Here is a 19812-nt window from a genome sequence, read left to right on the forward strand (position 1 = left end):
ATTATTATTATTATTAATCACCCCTATTAGTCAAAAAAAAGATTTTGAAATTATATTTGAAGATTCTTTTCTTAAAAAAATTAGGGACTCAACGCAATCAACGACAAAAAATTTAAGATGATGTTTAATTTATTTGTTGTCATAGGTAAATTAAATTAAATAAATAAACAGCAAGGATCCTCTCTGTCTTAACATTTAAATGAAATTCTATACTATTATTTCTTTATATTATATACATGTGAATCGGTGGATCTAAGTGCTCCGACCGAAACAAGTTGGAGCTTTTTCCATATCTCATTACTTAATTCAAAGACTAAGTATATTTAAATCCTTTGCGTATTTCTTCTTCTTTATATAAAGTTTATGCAATTTATCATTTCACAAAAATTATTTTGAGACGGTATCACGAGTTAATTTTGTAATATCGATATCTTATATGGGCCACCTTTGAAAAATTATTATTTTTATGCCAAAAGTATTAATTATTATTGTAAATATGAACATGGTTGATCATTCTTAAGTATAAAGATCTTTGAGACCGTCTCACAAAAGATCTAATATATATTTTGAATACTCGAAAGGATATTTAACAATATTCGATTTGTCGGGATGTTTAGATACGATAAGATAATGGTTAACGTATACATGGAGAAAATTATGTATTTATAAAATGGAATATATCTCAATTAAGAGGAGATATATTGGATAAAGTTTAAAAGCAAATCCATGAGAAACTAATATCAAAGTGTACAATATGGATTTCAATATGCAACACTCGATGTATTCGGATAGGGGTGATCAACTTTTTGGCAGAAACTTGTGTGAGACGGTCTCACGGGTCGTATTTGTGAGACGGATCTCTTATTTGGGTCATCCATGAAAAATATTATTTTTTATGCTAAGAGTATTACTTTTTATCGTGAATATGGGTACAGATTAAGATCCGTGAGACGGTCTCACATGAGATCCACTACAACTTTTTTTATTAACTGCCCGAACCGAATTGCATCGCACCATTTTTCATAATATTTTATAAAAATCGCGATTAAAAATATTAATCATAAACCACACCGCATACGCGCTTCGGTTATTTTTTTTTGCCAAGAACCACACCAAACTGCACCGCCTAAACCGCTTGCCATAATATTGGGCTTAGAATTGTAATAATTTGTAAACAAAATATTCAAATAAAGAAGTCATCATTCATTATATCATAACTCTCTTCAAAATTATTATTCTTACAAATAAAACTTATCTTTTTTTAATTATTCTTCTTATTAGTCTTTTAATAAAGTATTTATTTCTTTGCTACAATATTTTATTTGAAGTTTGAAAGTAAAAAAAGGATAAAATAGTGTAAATGTCATTTTTGTTGTGAATGTGTTGTGTTGTTAAATTATTAACTTAGTTTTGAATTTTGATTATTGTTTTATCTATTTTGATCTTTATATGCTTTGAACTATATTTTATATTTGAAGACAATATATTGTTGTTGTTTTCAAATAAATTAGAATATATGTTCTCATATTTTTCATTAAAAAAAATCGTAAACCGACCGCAACCGCTCAAAACCGTATGGCTAATTTTTCATGTAAAACCACGATTATTTTTTCAAAATACTAACCGACCACATATTGCAATTCGGTTTGAATTTTTTAAAAAAAAACCGCAAAACCGCACCGTTATCACCCTTATATTCGGATATCGTAAGGGTAGAACTTTTGTGTCTATATTCGATATATATTAATATAAACCGACCAATTACAATGAGATTTTGGTTATATTAATAATTAATATATGCTTATAATTATCTCATGATTTTAGAAGAAAACAATTAAATGGTACAACCCACTAACTCTCGGATTCTTTTATTTTTAATTTCTATAAAATTTAAAGTTGCAAGAAAAGTAACAATATATTTTTTTAAACACAAAAACTCTCGTGAGATGATTTTATATGTCGATTTTTTTATACGGATCTCCAACTCAATCCGATTCATTAAAAATGTTTTTATATGCTAAAAGTATTATTTTTCACTTAAAATATGGATCAGATTGACTTGTTTCACAAAAAGAAATGTAAGATCAGAGACGTATCTATGTATGGTGAGTTGTTGCACACCCTAACCCCTGGTCTTTGTGTGATATATATGGTCTAACACATCTTAATTTTTGGATTTTGTGTGAATATATGTGATTAAACTTGAAATATATATAAATGATAATGAATTTATTACTTCATTATGTATATATGACTATATTTTCTAAAATAATATATCAATATTAATTGACCCAATCAATGTTTTTTAATAATAGTTTGAGTCAAGTATTAATAAAACTATAAATATATATTATATTATTGTTAAAAACCTATTAAAAATCTCTCAAAAAAGGGGAAAAACAACTAAAAAAATATTTTTTTTACTATTTTTTTGTGCATTTAATTAAATATAAACATCACGATATATTTGATTTATTATTAATCTTGATACATTAAATTTTAAAAATTTATTTCCACTAAAAGTTTACAATTTATATTTAATTTAACTCACTTAGATATAAAATCATAGATCCGTCCGTTGCTTATGTTCGTCTTAAAAAAATATATAACATCTCTTTGTTAAGGCAACTGGCAATGTTTTTTTTTCTCCGGCGGGCGCCCTTTGGTGTGGACCATTCGTTTATCGTAAAGTCCTTCCCACGGTAAAAGTCAACGTTTGACTGCTTGATTCCACCAAAAGATACGGACAAATATCTTAAATAACAAAGAAAAAACGTATAGAGAAAAATCAATAACGGAGAATAAATATATTATTTGTTGGAATTATAATTTCAGAGGTTGACAAATTAGGCTTTTGAAGATTGCAGAATTGATCGGCTCAACTGAATTTATTCGAACTGAAATATAACTTAGAATTGAAAAACAACAGTCTTCTTCACCAGCCCCAAAACTGATTCTGTTCTTCTTCTTCTAACAATTCTTCCTCGTTCTTATCTGAGATGTGTTTGGTGGGTGAGTGATATGGTCGTCACTCAATAAGCTGGGGTGTGAATAACTCTCATTTTTCGTAACCATTTTCAACAGAAACTGTAATACAAATAATATACAAGAACTTTTACTTTCAAATCAGTAATAAGTATTCAGGAATAATAGGATTCAGAACAGAAATCAGAACTGAAAATTAAACAAGCAAGCACTGAGCATGTTCGTGAATTTCATGGCTAAATTAATACCAGTCCCCAATATATTCTGTCCTCTGAAGGGTGGGGCCAGAAATCAGGAATCAGAAATGTTTCAGAATATATATTCCCACAATTAGTTCACTAGGTTTCAGTGTTTCAAAAATCAAAGATAAAAAATACATATACTTTGCTTCAAAACAGGAATTATCAAAACCGATTTCAAGATATTTATACATTAGTCCAGTTACCGTAATTTGCTAGAAGTTTTGGTTGAAGTCTGAAATCTGCTTTCTCTCGCTACTGGATTTTTTTTGCTCAGAAAAGGCCCTCTCTTAGCTTGAATTTCAATTGATTACTCAAGTTTTGTGTAACACCAATTCAGAGATTTGAAGGTGTTATTTATAAGCAAAAAATCTGACTGCTAGCCTCCCAATTAATGGTCATAATCTGTCATTAACAGCTTTTATTTCATGCTAAATATTTCAGTTACAAGTCATAAGCACAATCAATAGCTGCTGCTGGAATCTCGCGCTACTGAACTTTTCTGTTGCTGAATTCTATCTAATAGAAAATACTAACTTCTGAAATATTAGTTGCTGCTGAAATTGTTAGCTTCTGGTGGAATTTTACATTGCTACTGAATATTGCTAGCTACTGCTGGAAATTCGGGTTTTCACAATAACCATTCTACTATCTTCGTTTATTTTCAATGTGAGACTTGTTTTATATAGTTATCATTAACTATTTTCAACAATCATGTTTCTTACACGTGACATCCCGTCTAAAGAACTACTTACAATTTCCAAAAAAAAAAAAACAAATGCGGAAAACAAAATAAGCTCAGCAAATTTACAAACTACTTCTTTATATTGACATATATAGTTTCATGACGTATTGAAAAGAATAAAAATTTGTGTAATAATTTTACAACCAATTGTTCGAAGTATTTGCAAAAGAATCAGAATACCACTAATGCTTTACTGTTTTACTTGTTAAACCTAACCTACCTTCAACTCTTCTGGTCCTCTGGACATGTCATTATATATTATCTGAGTGTAACCCAAGCTCCCTACAGTTCATCTCCAGGTAATCGATATTATACGACTGCAGTGTGAGATATAGGTTCTGTTTGGACAATTACTTATAAAACTTTTTTTTTTTACAAATTTTTATAAAGGGTTTAAAAGTTGTTTTAGGTTAGAGTATGTCTCTTGTGAGACGGTCTCACGAATCTTTATCTGTGAGACGAGTCAACCCTACCATATTTACAATAAAAAGTAAAACTTTTAGCATAAAAAATAATATTTTTTCATGGATGACCCAAATAAGAGATCCGTCTCACAAATTACGATCCGTGAGACCGTCTCACACAAGTTTTTGCCTTTAAGCTATATGAATAAATATGTGTTTTGATAACTACTCGATAAAAACGCTTTTACATTTAAAAAGGTGTTGTGTTATTCTAAAAACATCAAGAAACACTTCTCAATTGTTCCTTAAAAATTATACTTGGAGAAAATATTTTAAAAACACTTTTTTTTACAAAAAACTTGTCGAAACACATACTTTAAATTTTTTAAAATTATAAAACATTAAAAATATTTTTATAAGTACTTGTCCAAACAGAATCACACTGTTGGGCTTTCTCCTTGATTTGGTAATGAAGTTTCAACCCTTAGGCTCCGTTTGGTACGTGTGATGGGATAAGTAAATGATTAATAATTAGAGTGATTAAAAAATGAGATATATGGATTAATAGTATGGTGTGATAAATAATATGGTGTCTGGTATAATTTTAAAATGATGAATTAATTTTATAAATTTTATTTCAATGACCAAAATGTCCCAAGTGTTAATTAAATATATATTGNTTGAAAATATTACGGTAATTATTAAACAAAATAAATTAAAATTTAAATAAATATTTATTTTTATAAAAGAATTAATTAACAAAATTAGAAATTTATAAAAATTTAATTTAAGATAGATTTGCATTATAATTTATTTTCTTTGAAATGATTGAAAATAATAAAAATATATGAAATTAATTTATAAAAAAAATATAATAAAAATTTAAATATTATATTAATTATTAAATTTCACTAATTTTAATTTTCATATTATATTGAAGAAGATAATTCAAGGGTATGATGGTCAATATAAAATCTTATCATTATCATTATTCAAGAATTATGCATTATCACACATTTGAAGAGGGATATTTAATCACACAAATAACATGAATAATGAGGGCTTTCAATCATAATCAAGGGTCTCCATTCTAAATTAAAAATGAACCAAACATTAGATATGGGATGATTATTTAATAATCATTCCCTTATTATGGCTACCAAACATAGCCTTAGTGTATACAAATCATGTAAGTCGTTTTTGTTTGTTGATCACTTCCATGCTAACACCTTCACTTCCGTCCGTAGTTCGATCCTATACTTGCTTAGAGTTAGGGGTGAGCAACCGAACCGACCAAACCAAATTTCTTAAAACTGAACCGATCTATTTCTTTTATAAAATAGGAACCGATTTTTGTAAAAAAGTGAATAAAACCGAATAGATTCAAAATCAGTTAGTTCAGTCGATAACCATTTTTTTTTTTAAAAAAAAAGGATATTACATATATTACTTAGGTCTATAACAAAATTAAACTCTTTTAAAAAGTATATATGTTGAATCGATTATCTTATTTTTAAAAATAGAAAACCGAAATTAAACCAATATAACTAATAATTTTTAAATTAAAACCTAATTTCTGAATCAACCGAACACTGAAGAGTGTTGACATAGACTTTCTAAACTTCGAACATTTTAGAAAGAGTAAATTAATTAAGTATTAGCGATTAGAATAAGTTTTCTACGTGTATGTCTCTTGTGAGACGGTCTCACGAATCTTTATCTATGAGATTGGTCAACCCTACCGATATTTACAATAAAAAGTAATACTCTTAGCATAAAAAGTAATACTTTTTCATGAATAAATCAAATAAGATATTTGTATCACAAAATACGATCTGTGAGACCGTCTCACATAAGTTTTTGTTTTTTTCTACGGGTTCTACGAGAACAAATGTGATATACCTAAAATTTAATTCGAAAAAAAAAATCAAATTTTGTGTGTGATTTTAATAAATTTATATTTTACTCACAATTTTTTTATAAATAAATTTCAGATATACTACATCTTAATTTCTTAGTACGTATATATAATCGATACTATATATTAACTCACTACACTTTATTCATATGGTAAAAATTACATGAAAATAAAATTACTTTTATACATTTCATCGAACTAAAATTTCAAAACTGTATATCTATTTAGAGTAGGTCTATTGTGAGACGGTCTCACGAATCTTTATCGAGACGGGTCAACACTACCGATATTCACAATAAAAAATAATATTCTTAGCATAAAAAGTAATACATTTTCATGGATGACTCAAATAAGATATCAGTCTCACAAAATACGACTCGTGAGACCGTCTCACACAAGTTTTTGTCATTTATTTAATAATATAAATGAAACTAATTACAAAACAAAATTTTCAAATCCAAATGATTTTAAAAAAACTAAAAAATTATACAAAAACACGACGAGTGCAACGAACATGCATATAGAGCTAAATCATGAATACTATATTGTATATGACTGAAATCCTAAATTAGGTTCAATCACTTCAATTTTTTATCGGAAAAGTTGCGTGAGGTCGGTCAACACATGCTCTGAAATTATTGTGTATTTGTTTAGTTTAGTGTGAACATCAATTTGCGGGGTTTTTCCAAATTGATTGACGTTTGACCCCAAAATCAACGACCTTATATTGAGACGGTAACCCAAAACAAAGTAATATTCGTTGTCGTACAAATTAAAATTTGTTAAAAGTAATAATTTATGGTAAAAAATAAAAATCTCAAACTCAAAAAATATATTAAACTACATATTTTATAAAAAATTTTTTACTCAATTGTGTTTTTCATCACAAATTGAGAAACCTATTTATAGAATTTCTTTGGAAATAATCCAAAAATAAATACAGCATTACATATATCATTACACATTAATTTTCAATATTTACAACTCTTATTTTCAACATTCAATAATTTCAACTCTTATTTTCAACAAAATTATTATTTTTCGTTCAAAATTTATTTTTTCCCCTAACACAATATTCGAGAAAGTATTGATAAAGATAATCGAATTCTTTATCATTTGTCAAATATTTATCACCTACTCCACTAATTTGGAAACATAGCGAGAAGACAAAAAAAAATTTCCCATTTTATTTAAATGTAGTATTCATATTTTAATCTTTCTTTCGGAGTCCTCGAATCAAAACTCTAGTAGAGGGGTAATTATTTTTGGTATAATATATGATTAGATCTATTCCAATAGACACAAATCATGTAACGTTCATGGACTATGAGACTGAATCAGCCTTAGCATATACTCATGCACCATTATTGGTCATGATTCGTTAGTATGATCCAGCATGCATGAGCTGTAACTCATGCACATGCATCGTCACTCATAGAATATCTCACATCTGGAAAGTGGTTTCTTTCACCTTCCCCAACACTTGAACCCAATACCTCCAGACTTAAGTACTTAGATTTCTAAAGTGTTGGTACCAGATGGCTATTTGAAAAAAAATTAATAAAAAAAGTTATATGTACGATGAGAGTTACGCATACGATTACATATTATTTTTGAGATTATAAAACTACAATAAATCTATTTTTGAAATTAAAAATAACTTAAAATGAAATAACAATATTTTTTATTTTTTTATTGACAATCTTATCTTTTACTGCCATATATAGAAAAAGTTGGCTTGCACGTTGATGTGAAGGGACAGATTATTAACCACGCCGCTAGAATGCTACCATCCCCGGGCAAAATAATATTGTATAAAGATTGGGTCATTCATTTGGTTGTTAAACTTCACATTTTTAAATTTAATTATTATTATTATTATTATTACTACTACTATTATTACTATTACAAGTACACGTGAACTTCTTAATTAATATAAAATTCCTTGTCAAATAAATTATATTTTTCTATTATTTCAAAAAAGCAAATATCGAGTCAACTCGTGAAATTTGGAAAGAATTATGAATTTATTTAATCCTTTTGTGTTTGGTCATTTGACGGATGATGAATATTTATTTAACAGGACTCTTATTATACGATCTCATTGATCTATATTAATGAGATGTGTCAATCTTGTCTATATTTACAATAATAATTAATATTTTTGACATAAAAATAATATTTTTTCATGAATAACTCAAATAAGATATCTGTCTCACGGATGATAAAGATCTGTGAGATCGACTCACAAAATTTTTTATGATATTTATATTGTCTCGATTCAACTGTCCTATTTCTTGTTTTTTGTTTGTTTGTTTGTTTAGTTGATGTTAAGTGCATGCCTCTTCAAGAAGTTGAATAAATAGAAGCAATGGAAGTCAAAATTAATTAGATCAATTAATGACGTCTCTTTGTGATACATGGACATCCACCCACTTTCTTTTACAAATTTACTCAACGTGTGTAAATGTCAAACGAGAAAGTTGTTTAATTACGTTACGATTAGTGCCTTTCACTAATTAGTTAGTTAATTTATTATTAATAATAACTACTTCGACAATAAAATAGAACATGCGTATGATGATGATCAGAACCATAAGTATCGAACCTATTATTTATTGTTTTACCAAAAACTATAGCTGGTATATAGTTGTAATGATTTCAAAATTTTTAAATCATATTGCCGCTAAAACATCACATTTTGATCTTTGTCACAGCAAAGACAATTATTGTAAATCCAACAATATCTCTTTTAATAATTCAACTCATTGCAATTCACGAGAATAAAAAATGTGATCTTGTATCTGATATCAATTCTAGAATCGAACATTTAACGTTCACTAAACTAATTAAAACAAAAATTAGTAATGAATATTTTTAATTTTGTCTGCAGCTTCGTCTTATTATATTTTTTCTCATTTGATCCAAAAAATTAAATTGTGTGCCTTAAAAAATATATCAAAAAATCAGTTTATTTACGATATTAAAGTAATCTTTGAATTAAATAATATAGGGATGTTAAAATAAACCAAACCAGGTGTAGAATCGAGCGTCAATGCAACTCAATTTTTTTAAACTATATAATAGACTCAACACAAAAACTTTTGTGAGACGCNTTTTTAAACTATATAATAGACTCAACACAAAAACTTTTGTGAGACGGTTTCACAGATCAATTTCGTGAGTCGAATATCTTATTTGGGTCATCCATGAAAAAGTATTACTTTTTATGCTAAGAGTATTACTTTTTTATTGTGAATATCGGTAGGGTTGACCCGTCTGACAAATAAAGATTCGTGAGACCCTCTCACAAAAGACCTACTTATAACTCAAACACCGTGCTTCGATTGTTCTACTCAACATGGACAATATTGGTCAAAATTTTATACCAAAAATATCAACACTTTCTCTCTCCAATTTTTTCCCAAAAAATTGCTCAAACTCTTGTTGCCACTTTGACCCTCCGATTCACGGGGTATTTTGTTTTTTTAATCTTGGTCAATTATTTATTTAAGAAAATGATCTCCTTATATGTATTTCAAAAAAAATTGAGGAGGTCATTTTCTTAAATAAATAGTTGACCAATGTTATTTTGCACATTTCCGCCCGATTCACCGTCATAGATTACCGAAATTTGTAAACGACCACATATTTGGAAAGCCCTCGTTGCAAGCTATCTTTTGGTACTATTTTTGCGAAAATTAACACGTCATTTAGAGGCTGTTTAAGGGTGAGCCAAATTTTGGAGCTTGAACCATTGCCCTTGCTCGACATTTAGAGGCTGTTTAAGGGTGAGCCAAATTTTGGTTCTATAATTGAGTTTTTGAACTAAAAATGTTGATTTAGAGGATTTTAGTTTGAAAATCACGATTTTGGAATTCCAAATGCTTAAATTTATTGCTTGTAATTTTAAGTGCCTTAAATTGTTGCTTGGAATTTCAAAACAGCTATGCGTAACAAGATGAATGAAGAGTTTTCGCATATTTTATGTTCATCTACGTTGAATGTGATTTGGTTAAAAAAATTGATAACGATATAATAATTAATTAGTTTGATTCTAAAAAGAATCGAAGAACACAATTTCAATGGTGTTTTTGCTCAAATGCTTTTGAATCTATTGAATGTTGAATATTTTTATTCCATATTTTTTAAAAGTTAATATTCACATACTTTTTTTGTTTTATATTTTAAAATTAATTAATATATTATATCAATTACAGTCTAATTCAGGGCAGATTTAACGTTAGATACTTTTGAATCCTGGTTCCGCTCTTGGGTACAACTCAAATCTTAACTATACAATAATCCAAACATCATTTTCAATCGAGATCTTTACATAAAAATTATTACACGTCAACAATAAGTAATTATACCCATATGAAGTTTATTTGTTCATTTAATAATTAGTCTTTTTTTGGACATGATGTTGATGAGATGCTAATGTGTGTTGTGTTACATCAATACTCCCGATGAAAAATAACTAAAATAACCGAAAATCAGAAGATGTAAAACCAGAGGTGAAAATTTGATAACATAGAGGACCACAATGGTAAAAAAGCAAAAATACAATATCAAAGTTATAAATTTTTTTTTATAATACATATTATTTAATTTTAAGGATCTTCTATTTAATAATAGCATAGGATCCGACAGGCACTTGCGTCTGTTCAAAATAACTATTGCATCAATTTTAAAAAATATTGTATACAATTTATTTTTAAACAAATAATAAACTTAATAATTTAAAATAAATCAAGTGCTCAAATTTAAACAATGATTGCGATCATGCATTTTGTCTGTGTTTTAATTTGTTTGTTGAGAACGTAATTTTTGTTTTTAGAATATGGGATTAATTTGTATGTGATTAATTAAAATTGTTTAATTGGAAAAGGTTAACTTCTTTTATTTAAAAATAAATTATAAAAAACCTCTTATGCTACTATCTCACAGGTCAATTTTATAATATGAATATTCGACCTGATTCGACTCACGAAAAATATTATTTTTTAAGCAATACTTTTCAAATTAGGTATAAACCAAATCGATTCATCTCACTCACGAATATAGATCCGTGAGATCACTCACAAGAAACACAGTCAAATATCATTTATTTGACTTGAAGAATGAGATTACATGTTTTTTTTTTAATCTTTTCTTTAAAAAAAATGGACAAATAGAATCAAGACAAAACATAAAATTCAAAACACGAGATACAAAGAACATAATTTTGATTTATTCTAATCCTTGGAAAGGGTCTTTGTTAATTGTTATGGCATCAAGTTTCATAAGTTTTAATAACGGAATAATTTGATCTTAATTTCATAAAAAATTTCAATAAAAATCAAATTATTTTAGTAAAATCTCCAATGATACGAAAGACAAAATTTAAATTATAATCCCATCAATAATTAAAAGAGACTATTTTGAGTGTTTCGATTGGTCACACGTTAAAGATTTAAAAATATAGATAAAAATATGATTGATTTTAAAAAATAGTATTGAAGATTTAAAAAGAAAGATTATTTTAGGGAAAAAAATAAGTAAAAATTCACCAAATGAGTTAGAAATTAATTAGTACAAAGGTTTTGGCAGTAATTAAATAGTNAATATTATTTTTTATGTCAAAAATATTATTTTTTATTGTAAATATGAACATAGTTGATCCGCAAAACCATCTCATAATAGACCTACTCAAGAAGTTCTAAAATTTAATTAGATTGAAGATGAATAAAAGTGTGATTTTTAATTTGGGCTCTTCCCTCTTGTATTCTCTTCATTTGTCCCAACCACAACACGAATATTTTTGATTGGTGTATAAATCTTTGATAATAAATACATTTTTCGAAGATTGAATACATAATGGGGACAACTATATACATTTGAAATCTGCAGGCAAAAATGGGACCAAACCAGTCACAGACAATATCTTCTGTTTTTGTTTTTGGACAAATAATCTTTCATATAGCCATCTTCAATTTTTTTTTTCCTCGAAAAATTAAAGATTTTTTTTAAAAAAAAGTTCACATCTAAGTCGAATCGAAGACCCGACGGATCTTATATGAGTTTTTGTGTATATATTGAATGATTCTAACTTAAATAATTAGTATATATTAATGTAATTATCATGATATTAGACCGATATATCGACCACATATATTCAACACTTTTTTAGAAAATTGATAAATAAATAGAAGGCTATTCCTCTCCATTTTTTTTTTTTTGTGTTCGATCACGTAGATTTTAATTTCACAGTTTTAAAATGGAGGCTAATTGTCAAAAAAACTTAGTTATTTTCTTTCCATTTTTCGATTATTATTATTATTTTATACTTTTCAACTCTATTAAAGAAGAACATTGCCCACCAAACGATAAAGACTTGAGCCGAGCGTGGCTTTGTAGTGATGATGAATAAGACTTTGGATGAATTATTGCCAATAAATAAAAATCATAATTTCTTTCAATGAATTAATAAATGCATTTATTGATTATCTTGCCACAAATTGTCCCATTTTCATGATCATGGCCATTATTTTATTTTTTTTTAGCTAAAAAAATATTTGTTACGATTGGATTTTGAATCAGAAATCTATTTTCAAACTTAAGATATTAATGTCTGATGTCTTACAAGACATCGACTATGGTAACTGACTTTTATGCATGACAAAAACTTTTGTGAAACGATCTCACGGGTCGTATTTTGTGAAACAGATATCTTATTTGGGTTATCCATGAAAAAATATTACTTTTTATGGTAAGAGTATTATTTTTTACTATGAATATCGGTAGGGTTGACCCATCTCACAAATAAAGATTCGTGAGACCGTCTCACAAGAGACCTACTATTTATGCATACCAAAGTTTTTTTTTTTATGACATATAATTAAGAGGGGTTGGTTGCTCCATTTTCTTTTTCCAATTATTACAATAAATAAAAAAGAAAAATATCAAACAGTCACGGTCGATTGTTTCTCTCCTAAGAACAAGCTATATTATGAAATAAATAAATATTATAATATGGCTGTTTTTTTTTTTACATAGTTTACATTTATAGATTCTTGTAAATAATTTGAAAGCAAAAACATATAAATCTTTGGACCCATGATGGGATAGGATACACTTGGAAAATTAAGAGTCGTCGTTGAATAAAGACTATCATTTTCAAGGCTTTCCCACTGACCCAGTTATTTGAAAATTCATGTGTTTTTTTTTTCCTTCATTTCAACACCAATATCACCATTAATCAAAAGTCTGTACTTTGCTGTAAGGCCAAGGAAGCAAGTCACCGTAAATATTTGCAACTTGTATCAAATAATGTTATTTCGGCAATCGCCGGACTTATTTTTATAGGACGTCGCTCAATCGTAACAAACTTCTTACTAATGGATAGTTGCCGGAATTTCATATTTTCGGTTAACAACCTGATTGGATTGGGCCAAATTTGACCGGAGCCGATCAAGTTACGGGCCTTCGAGCTACGCCCCTTTTAGACTCCATGGCAGTTCATACAAGAATGAGTCGATCTAGAAACTAGCATAGAAAAAACATTAACATATACAAATAAGAAACGATTTCAGAATGGAATGCCATATTAGTTGATAGTAACCTTTTCTTGGCCCAATTGAACAGTAAAAGATTGGATTCCATAATTAAATCTTGTCCCCCACGATATCATGTATGTCCTATAAACATTAAGTTCCAATCGCCCGACCTATATATATATTTTCTTTTCGCTTTTGGTCATGTTAAGATGTATATACATTTTTAACAAACTCTCATTCTCTTCCTTCAAGAGTTGGTAGAATATATTAATAAATTCATCCTGCTCTTGTGCCACTAGAATGCAAAGTTTATAAGTTCGAAGTGCTCGATAAAAATCTTTGTGTCCTTTCTTTCTACAATGAGTTTCCAGAGTTCATAAGTACTGCTGTACTCTCTGTAAGCCCCTGAGATAAACGGGAACAAGGTTGGAGGCTTATCATCTTCATATAATGAAGTAGGCTCTGTTCTTGCCTCTTCTGAGGATCATGAACATCAGAAACATGTATTGGTGATCTACGGTCTACTCGAACATAAGGAAAATGGGGAAAAAAAACTTTGAATAATAAACCCACGAGGCTTGCTTTCAAGGGGTTTCATCAACGGCCAATTATTGATTTCCATGACACATTCAACCCAGTCGTTAAACCAACAACCATTCATCTTATTATTGCTCTTGCTTTGTCCAATGGTTGGCCGTTTCACCAACTAAATGTCAACAATGCCTTCCTCCATGGTACACTATTACAAGTTTTTAAGCAGGAACGACGGGGTTTGTTGCTGAACCCAAGCCAAATTTTGTGTCAAGTTCATAATTCCATCTACATCCTCAAACCAGGCTCGCGAGCACGGTTCAATGAGCTAAAAGGGTTCTTGGTTCCTACTTTCCTATAGTATTCTAAATTCCCGCTGTCACACCTCTTTGTTTATCTATCATACATCTACTGTTACAACATACTTCCTAGTGTACGTGGATGATTTGATAGTTACTAGCAACATTGGTATAGAAATTCTACCGACCAAGTCAGTATCGCTTCTAACATAACACGAGTACGTAGTCTTGTAGCAAAAACCAACCTGACAGGTGCTAAAGAATGTACAACACCAACGTCTTCTTCTCAACCTCTAAAACTTGCTGATGGTATGTATACCTTCAACTGTTGCTACGCAGTACCGGAAAATTATTGGTTCACTACAGTACTTATCTCTCACTAGACCAGATGTATCTGTTGTTGTTAATAGGTTAAGTCGATTTTATGCATGCTCCAACTGCAGTTGAGGTTTTATGGATAAAAATGTGTTGCAAAAATCACATGTTCAGTGTCCTTAGAACTCACAAAATTTTTGTGACTACATTGGTTCCAGGTATCTGTCAATCCATTCAAGAACGAAACACATAGCCATGGATCATCGCTCTATACGTGGTTATGTTGCTCGAGGTCTCTATGTTGTTTCCGGTTGAAAAATATGACCAAATTATATGGTCTTTCTTCGGCGGTAGCGTTAATCTTTTTTCTTTTTTACGATAATTTCGAATCAAAGTATTCGAGGTTAAATATTTACATGACTTATTCCAATACTTTGAAATATTTACAAGAAGATCAACCAATGTTAAACATCAGGAGAAAAGAGGAACACATCGGAGTTCTTGAGCAAACTTATAATTCAAAATAATATGTTTCTATAAATAATCTTGGATTCCTCTAACTCTGTAGAGATCTTAGAGATCCAAAAAACGATATAGAACTATGACAATCAGCTATACTATGTATTATATAAAATTGAAGAAATTCTCGGAACATTAAAGAATATTCAAACAAGAATCCAAACTTTAGAACAACAACCAAATTATAGTAAAATGCTCTTGAAAGGAAGGTTACCATCAACTTTTGATATTGAACCCTTATTACACAAAAAAAAAAAACCAAGGTAATTCCAAAACCTATAACCGTCGAAAAAAAATTATCAATTTGATTAAAAATATACCAAAAAAGAAATTAAGGTGATGATAACTATAGAAAGAATTGGTCTAGAAAATCTTCAAGATCTTACAGAAACTTTTGAGAATCTCAAGGTCCTATATCTGAAAATACAACAAGGAGCAAACCTCCCTCAATAATTTGGTCATCTTTCAATGAACCACCAAGAGAATATGTGAGATCTCATAATGCAAATATGAGATGACCTCAAACAGATTTTCAAGTAGGTGGAGAAGCACAACGAGCTGGAACAAGTTCAAGGAGAAATCAAATTTTCTTGCACCAAAAACCTTATAAGAAGTCTGTTTTAGAACAAATACATCATTATAGGGTTATGCTTAACCTTGATATACTGGATTTCAAAAATAGAGAAAATCTCATAGATGATCGGTATCGACTATAAGAATTACAGAAGATACACTTGATCTCAACAAATAAATATTCATCAAACTCTTAGAAATGAGTCTGATGGGATCAATTAAAATCGCTTGGGACATGACTTTGGCTGAAATCAAAAAGTCAGTTCTAGCCCGAGAATCTCTTAGTGAGATAGATGAGAGAATAACTACCCTATTTAAATTATAATTTATAGAGGTAAACTATTTTACATTCAAGAAACAAAGAAGAAAAAGAAATATACTCAAGCTCTGTAAATTTTTGAATTATATGACATCTATTTAGTGGGCGAATATATTATGTTCCTCACTAAATATAGATGGAATTTAGGGCTCAAAAAAAAATATAGCAATGCGGCTTTCTTCCCCAAAATGCCAAGTTCGTGGAGAGAAATGCTAATTAGGGAATATATCCCTGACAATCTAAATACTTTGACACAAATGACCTCTTTTCTCAAAGGAAAATTGACACAATGGTGTCATATGACAACATTACAAAATAATTACAAACTATTAAGGTGTATTCATAAACGCACTATTTTATGTTGTAAAGAAAATGATCTTCCAACAATAATTAGAAGTAAGCCACAAAGGATGAAGATGAAGAGCTTTAAATCTCGTCCTTATGCCAAAAGGTGAAGAAGTGGACGTAGTTCTTGGAAACCTAGAACTCTATGGTCTAGAAAAAAAACCAGATCTTACAAATCTGAGCAAAGAAGTGAACCATAAAGAAATAAGATGTCATCCCAAGTATCGAACTCATATCAAAACACAGGGCGTACAACAAAATAATAAAACTTTCAGAAGAGCTCAAACTCGGGATAGTGAAAGTTTTAAAGATTGTAATTGCTGAACGTGTGAAGCAAGAGGTCATATTTCAATCAACTGTCCAGAAAAAGACAACAAAGGAATAAAACGCTTCAAAATAACTCCAGATGTTGAAGAAGCGGTTTATTACCAAGATCTAGTTCAAGTATATCAGTTTGAAGATATTCCATCAGACGAAAGTATATATGAAGAAGAAGAAAAAACTTAAGTCAAGAAAAATTTGATAGAACAGAATAAGAATATGACTGAAGACGAGGTGTTTCGACACGAAACACATAAAGACTTGATTGATTTCTTTAGCTCGACAACAATATCTTATAACATGATCCAACAGATCGTGCGGAAAAATTCTAGCCTACAGAGATATCAAAGATTCTGTGCAGGACATGTAGAAAAGTTCTTAAGAAATCTTGGTCTAAGAAACAGAAAGCATCATCTAATCTATAAAATTTTCAGAAGAGAAATGACAATCCAATGGAACTTACAGGAAACTCGATGAAGAAGCAATTAATTCCTTCTGAAGAAATTAAGAAAGAACTGCAAAAACTCAAGATAAAAGTAGCACGAACCATGTCCTATATTCATATCAGAACAATCCAGATTATGATAAAAGTTACTTTTAAAGAATGAATAGATTCACCTATTGATATTTTTATATGCGATAGATGAATGTGTAATTTTCAAGATTCAATATTGATAACAATCTCAGAGAATCTATGCACATGAAAAATTGTAGTATTAATTTATCTAAGAATTGTCTACAACTTGGCAAATCGAGATTTCAGCCGAGAAAAGAGGCTGATGAAATATGGTAATAGAACATATTTTTATTAACTATCAAATTTCGTATATTCTATCTAATACACATCACTCTGAATTATTTATTAGAAACAATTTTATTTAAATACCACAAATATTTGGAAAAAAATTTCAAGCAATTTATCCAGAAAGAATCGAGTTTCTTTTATTACATGAAAATATATTCAGACCAAGACAAACCGATTTTACAAAGGAATCAAAGTCTTAGACTGGAATCAAGATCACTATCTTTTCAAAGAAATAGAATAATAATCACAAGTGGGGAAAAACACATGTCCAAGAATCCCAACAGGTACTGAAAAGTTTTCGAGAATAGGAAAATTTAGATATCCAGAAGGGTGGAGATAAGTCGAAATAATATTTGATATTGCGAGGAAAAAAATCGTTTTCCTTGTAATATTATATACTATTTGGAATAACCTATGTGAGATAAACTTACTAAGTAATTATCAATATTGGTGAATTGAAAGTTCATATCAAAGGAATCATATATAAAGAACTAGATCAATTGGTTCTTGGGCTAAAGTTTTTCGAGAAACACAAACATTGGAAACATCTAGAGAATATAATGAAAATTCATGGTAGAGAATAGAATGTGAAAAATCCAACGATCATGAGTCCATTCTTGATATACATCCCACTAGGGATGTTATATGAACAATATAAAGCAAAATATTTTATTGCTTATATTGATTCCGAAGCGGGAACCTGTAAAACAAAAAGATGAGTATTTCCAAAAGAATTGGAAAAGAACTAACTCATATTGTTAGATGAAATTTCTCCAAGCGAGTTTTAATATTACATAAAAATATTAAGATGACATAAACATTAATCAGATGAGCATACATTTTGCTTGGAAATACTTTGTGATACCCTTGTCCAACATCTGAAAAATCAAAGATTTAAAATGAGTTTATAATGGCTTACAATGGACTTCTATAGCAACTTGGGTTAATCATTTTCGTAAAGCGATGACGAATACGAAGTAGTTGCTATAGGGGCCCATTGTGCATTCACGCAGGCGTGGGCTCGGGCTCGGGCTCGGGCTCGGGGCGTGACAGAATGGTATCAGAGCCGGTCACCGGCACGGAACACCGGGAAATAAGTGCTATGCAGGGCATAGTGCTACGTGCATGGGAGCCACCTCTTGAACCTGCGGGGCAAAGTGCTACATGACGGGAGCCATCTCTTGAACCTGTAGGAGCCACCTCTAGATTCTCGGTGCTTGTGGATCGAGGGGTCAGACCGCGACGAGGACGTCACGTTCTGAAGGAGGGGTGATTGTGATACCCTTGTTCCACATCTGAAAAATCAAAGATTTAAAATGAGTTTATAATGGCTTACATTGGACTTCTATAGCAACTTGGGTTAATCATTTTCGTAAAGCGAGGACGAATACGAAGTAGTTGCTATAGGGGCCCATTGTGCAGTCACGCAGGCGTGGGCCCGGGCTCGGGGCGTGACATACTTTCTTGCAAATTTTTAAATTTTTTACACAAAAAAATGAGATTAGAAGATTAGTGTTCACAACACCATGCGGTCAAAAAGTCATAGTCCAGAAACTAAGAGAGACATTTCACAAAAAATTGACAATCTATTTTCGCAGCGCTGAAGGAAAACATCTGAACCCAAAAATAAAGGATTCTAGACAGTTTGGAGAAGCAATGCTTTAATTAAGAGCATAACATTGCATGTGTAATATCTTAGTCAACTATATTTGTTTTTGTATGTGGCAATTTTCGTCTTTTTCCAACATGGTGTTGATCTGATACCATTGCGATACTGATGTGTGTTGATATTTGTAGTGTCACATTATGACTACAGATGAAAATGACTAAAATCGCCAAAAAAAATTGGAATATACATGACTAAAACTGAAATTCGATAACATAGAAGACTAAAATTTCAAAGAAGCAAACATATCGTACCAAAAATGTAGTTTTTTTTTCTTCTAATTATATATA

The sequence above is a fragment of the Primulina huaijiensis genome, chromosome 13 (genome assembly GCF_012295235.1).
Source record: "Primulina huaijiensis isolate GDHJ02 chromosome 13, ASM1229523v2, whole genome shotgun sequence".
Taxonomy (NCBI): domain Eukaryota; kingdom Viridiplantae; phylum Streptophyta; class Magnoliopsida; order Lamiales; family Gesneriaceae; genus Primulina; species Primulina huaijiensis.